This window comes from Balearica regulorum, chromosome Z (assembly GCF_011004875.1).
Source record: "Balearica regulorum gibbericeps isolate bBalReg1 chromosome Z, bBalReg1.pri, whole genome shotgun sequence".
NCBI classification, from domain to species: domain Eukaryota; kingdom Metazoa; phylum Chordata; class Aves; order Gruiformes; family Gruidae; genus Balearica; species Balearica regulorum.
Genome location: NC_046220.1, coordinates 1,095,844 through 1,101,074, shown reverse-complemented (window position 1 = coordinate 1,101,074; position 5,231 = coordinate 1,095,844). Strand labels below are relative to the sequence as shown.

The 5,231-nt window shown below is 59.7% G+C and overlaps 1 long non-coding RNA gene across 1 annotated transcript; it reads left to right on the top strand.

Annotated features, from left to right (window-relative positions):
* The first annotated feature begins 539 nt into the window (after nt 1-539).
* Nucleotides 540-2,120, top strand: LOC142599530 (uncharacterized). The gene is made up of 3 exons (XR_012833097.1): nt 540-743; nt 1,567-1,647; nt 2,005-2,120. It is a non-coding gene; the product is annotated as an uncharacterized LOC142599530 (long non-coding RNA).
* Nucleotides 2,121-5,231: the final 3,111 nt, after the last annotated feature.

The following is a 5,231-nucleotide window of genomic DNA, read 5'->3' as shown; positions in this document are numbered from 1 at the left end:
CCCGCTCGGGGTCTGAAGGAGGGCTGAAGCTGAGCCTAACGGAGGGCAGGTGCAGAGGGCTACCTCCACGTTTCTAGGGCTCTGAGCCCAAGCTCCTTCAAAGATCTTCCTACGGCGCTGCCCGAGGCAGCGGCGATCTGCAGAGGAGCAAGGACACAGAGCTGCGAGTTTGTCTGGATTTGGACGCTCGCTTCCTCCTCTGACTTTGAGCAGACGAGGCTCTCGAGTTGCGTCCTTGCAGCTGGCCATAAAGTAGCAACCCTTCTAGGAAAGCGTTCGTAATCCACTCGTGTCCTCCCCGGCCCCTGCGCGCCGTGCCCTTGCCGCGCTGCGCCATGCGCTGCCGTGTGCCGGTGGCCGTCCCTGCGGAGCGCAGGAGACCTCGCAGCCCTACAGCTGAGCATCCGCTGACTCACAGCACCAGTGCTGAGCGGGGCCGGGACTGCACGCTTCCTTGGAACGCAGAAGGGTTTCCCGGCATCGGGGGAATGTGGGCGGGAGGGCGGGCGGGCGGAATGGGGGGAAGGAGGGAGGGAGGGAGGGAGACAGGGAGCAGTTGGCCAACTCTGTACTGAAGCAGCGTACAGAGAGCGGAAGCTGATTTCCCCGAAGGAGGGGGATCGATAGGATTAGTACCAAGAGAAAGCAGAAGCAGATTTCCAGGCTGAAGAAGGATGGTGTGAGGTTCGCCAGCGAGAGAAGTCAGCGACCGAAAGCAGACGGCAGTTGCCAGCAGCGGAGGGGTGGGGGAGCGGGACGGCTGGGGTTAGTGGGGACCAAGGGGTGGCGAGTGCTGCCGGGGATGGGGTGTCAGAAGAAGGCTTGTCTTAGCTGCTGCTGGGCTCTGGGGGCTTTGTGGTGATGGGAAAGCTTGGTGCACCGTGCAGGATGAAGAACAAACTGCTCTGTGCTCTGCTCAGAGCTCTCTCCTTTCCCGGTCCCACCAGTGATCCGTTCCTTCCCGTGCCCGTCCTGGCCAGGGGAACGCCTCTGGCTTTTCCCAGCCTTCTGCCTTAAGCACCCCCTTCACGGGGACGCCCCCCGTCCCGAGGCAGGCTCCTCCCAAGGTGGGGGGAGAGCTGGCCAAGATCAAGAAGAGCCAGGGCGAAGAGTGAAAGGGAAGGGGGAGGACAAACCGATACGCCAGCCTGTCCCCGGGGCTGCCATCGCCAGCCTGCCCATGGGGTCGGCTGCAGATCGTATTGGTGGTGGGAGATGCCGAAGGGCACTGCTGTTCGCTCACACGGGTCCATGGGGAGAGCAGCGGGGAGCTCACGGGGGCGGGGGTCCCTCCTCAGGGTGGGGTGTCCTCCTGCCGGCGTCAGACCTGCCCGCGGCTGCATGGGAGCAGGGGAGAGGGCTTCCCAAGCTGCCGCCTTCCGACCGGCCACTCTTCCCCATAGTGTCTTGTGCTGGTTCTTGCCCACGTCCCTTGCCTCGAGTCCTTGAGCTATTACCATCTCAATAATTTCACTTCTGCCTGGGTGTTCTTTTCTTTTTATCTTCCCTGGCCTTTGCCCGGGTGCTTCTTCCCAGCTTGGCCACGATTTTCACTTCCCTCTGCAGAGAGCGGCACACTTCAGGAAGACTGAGGCGCTGAGGTTCAGCAGTTGCCCCCGGTCATCAGCAGAGGGGCGGTTTTCCTTGGTTTGTTTCTATGTTTGGCTCTGCACTGATTATGGCCGCTCATCCTGCACCCGGGCAGCCATCGTGGGATGGGCAGGAACAGGGGCCAGCACAGGCAGGAGAACAGCAGACGGTCGGGGGCTGCGAAGTGGGAGGGCTACAAAAGGCCGGGAAGAGGGTACGTGGAGAGGGGGCTCTGCCAGAAAGGTAAGTTTGCTGTGCCGACTGACGCCGACAGTATCGGTGGCCATCAGGCAGCAGGCAGCACGTCCCACCCGGCAGCTTCACGTGCACTCGGGGGGGACGGTGGGACTCCGGGGCCCTGGAGAGCCATCGACCCAGCGGCAACGATTAATCTGTGGTGTCGTTTTTGCCCAGACCCCTCACGTGTTCATTGGGAAACACTGCGTCGGAGGATTTTCTGACCTGCAGAGCGTTTCCTGCGACCTCCCCAGAATGCTGCAGCAGATCGGCGCCCTGCGCTAGATGAAGGGTAAGTCCAGGGGAGAGGTCTCTGGCCAACAGCAATGCTTCTTCACCAGCATAGACAAATTTGGGTATTTGGATACGGAAGCGTGAGCCGATGCAGCGGTGTCTTGAGCCGTTGCGCAACAGCAACCCATGGATTCACGTCTGGAATTCCCAGTTGCAGCCCACACACTGTCACTTTCTTCCTGCACGCTTGAAAGAAATGTCACCAAAATGTCTGACCGTGCAGGTTTCAGTTGCCAGCCTTTGCCCACCGTCTGCACAACGTAGCTCAGCTGGCAGGGCTTGCTTTCTTTTTTTTGTTTCCCCCACGTCAGAAGACAGGGGCTGTGGCTCCCACAGAAATTCTCTGCAGTTTCAGCCCGGCCCCTCAGAGAAGATGGGGTTTAATTATCATAGAAGCACAGAATGGTTTGGGTTGGAAGGGACCTTAAAGATCATCTAGTTCCAACCCCCAAATGATGTTGTAGTGACCACCCACCGAGGCTGTCCCTGCCAGACAAAACTCAGCCCTCGCTGACTTTCAGAAGGTTCCTGCCCACCCACTCCTCCACCCCACCCAGGCCCTGGGCGGCGATTCCGAATTGCTCCGGTGCTGCCTGTCCCCGCTCCCACCTCCTGGGTCCGGCCGTTTGCCCTGGAGCCACGCTGTGCGTCCCTCCCCCAGCCACGATGCTCTCCTGAGACATCCAGCCCTTCTCTGGAGCATCAGGCTTTGCACAGACCGCTTTTGGGGGAGGAGGTTTGAGGACAGGACTCCACTGCTCGGCTTTTGCAGAAAAGGAGGAAGAGGCGTTAGGGCAGCCAGCCCCACGGAGCGGAGGCAGACTGCGTGGGGTCCTGCTCCGGCAAGCGGTTCAGGGACGCTCGGACGTTCCTGACGTGTGCAAGTTTTTAAAACTTACACGCCCCTTCTCCCGAAGCCACGATGCACAAACAGACGCGGGTGTGTCTGTGGGGGCGAGCGTGCGCGATTCAGGTGCTGCGCGCGATGCACGGCAAGGAGCTTGGAACGGGGACGGTAGCTGGAGGCAAACGCCCGAGCGCTCGCGTGGCTCAACGCTTGACTTCACGTAGTCAGAGGCCCCTGTTCTCCTTACGGAACAAAACTTACCGCTTTGGTAAGGCAGTTTGTGGCACAGACGGCTGGACCTATAACATGCCTGCTATACATCATGCGTGCGTGCATGCACCAGCCCTGCGTGCGCATATCGACACAGATGTCTGTCTCTCGGTAAGCGCAATACCTGTGTACGTGTAGACGTGTCAACGCAGTATTTAAGGGGTCCCCGACGTCTGTTCTGCAACGGTACTGTGTTAATCAAGGCCTTCCTAACAGCAGTGATCTCTACCCTCTATGTCTGCTCTTTCTGCTTCCAGGAGAAGGATGACCGTGAGCTGCCGCCTCCCCATTGTGAAACGTGCGCTTCTCGGAGCAAATTCCTGGCTACTGCCTCTCGCAAGATGAAATGCAGCTTTTTGGCCAACGCAGCTTCTTTTCCTCTCCTTGGTCAATGCTCCGACACGTTAACAGCTCCGCATCCTTTCTGCAGCTCTGGAAAGGCGTCCAGACGTGATCTGATTCAGCCCAATAAAGTACGCTTGCTCTCAGCGGCTGCGTTCACCGTTGTGGTTCTTTTCCGCACGCACCCACGCGCGCGCTCACCCTCAACGCCCCGTTTCTCTCTGCACCCCTCTCCCTACCCGTCTCTCCCAAACGACCTCCTGGAAATTCGCCGCGTTGCCCACGACCCGTAAATTACGTGACGACGGCGGTCCGAGCCGGAGGCACGCCCAGCTACGGCAACGCCCGTGCCCTGCAACGGGGCCTTGCCGACAGCCGCTGCAGCCCGTCCGCACGCGCCCTGGTCCGACTCCCCACCATCTCCGGGCCGGCCTCTCGTGGCAGGGCCGGGGCCGCCTGTCTGAGCGGCGCGCTCTGGGCACAGATTCCGTTTCAGCACGGCTGCTGGCAGGAAGCCATGCGGCTCTTCCATTCCTCGGGGCGACCCTCGCGCACCAAGAGCCGCGTGGGGCAGAACGCGCCGGGGCCGCGCAGCCTGTTGCGGAGGTCGCTGTCGGCAGAACGCCCTGAGGCAGCGCGGGCCAGGCTCGAGCTGCGCTGGGAATCGGGCTCACGGGACGCGCCACACGGCTGCTGCCCAGCCAGACCGCGCCGAGAGCTGCTGGAAGGGCTTGGCATCAAAGTGACGCCCTCTCCCAGAAAATACGGGAAAGGCTGTGCCAACCTGACGAGGGGGCAAAAACCCCCAGCAGAAAACCCCTCGGAATTCTTCTCCCTTTGGTTTCTCTCAGCCTCTCTTTTCCCCTCCTTTTTGCTCTAACACAAATAAATTAAACCCTTTCCTTTCCTTTCCTTTTTCCTTTCCTTTCCTTTTTCCTTTCCTTTTTTCTTTTCTTTCCTTTCCCCTTTCCTCCCCTTTCCCCTTTCCCCTTTCCCCTTTCTCCTTTCCCCTTCCCTTCCCTCCCCTCCCTTCCCCTCCCCTCCCCTCCCATCCCCTCCCCTCCTCTCCCCTCTCCCTTCTCCTTTCCTTTTTCCCCCTGCCCTGACATTTCCATTAACACCTGTGGAATCCGCGTTCTGTTTCCTAAAGCCTCAGACCCGCCTGACTTTTCCCAAGCACTTTACCCTTCCCAAAGCCTGAGGGGCAGACCCCAGCCCAGCGACAGCCCCCTGACCACTCTTCCTCGCCACGGCCTCCCCTTGCGCACGGTCCCCTTCGCCCAGGGCAAAGCTGGGACCAGGCACCACCAGCCGCCCCCAGCACCGCACGAAGCCGTGCAACCTCTTCCCGCTGTGGAATTCCCCAGTGACGCCCGACAGCCGTGCCAGTCCTCCAAACAAAACACCATTGTGTGTGACTGTTTACCTAATATAATAAATGCATATAAGAAATTTGTTTTAACATGCTCTGCTCAGATCTGTCATTCCCTCAACGTTTCAAGCACCACGTTGGGCACCAAAAAGGACTGGTGTGATTTACCCCCTTCACGTCCATATTTAGCTATTTCTGCTTTGCTGTCCCAGCGCAGCTTGCAATGTGCGTGCAGGTACCTGGCTGCACGGATAAGCTCTCTCCTTTCCTTGGGAGAGG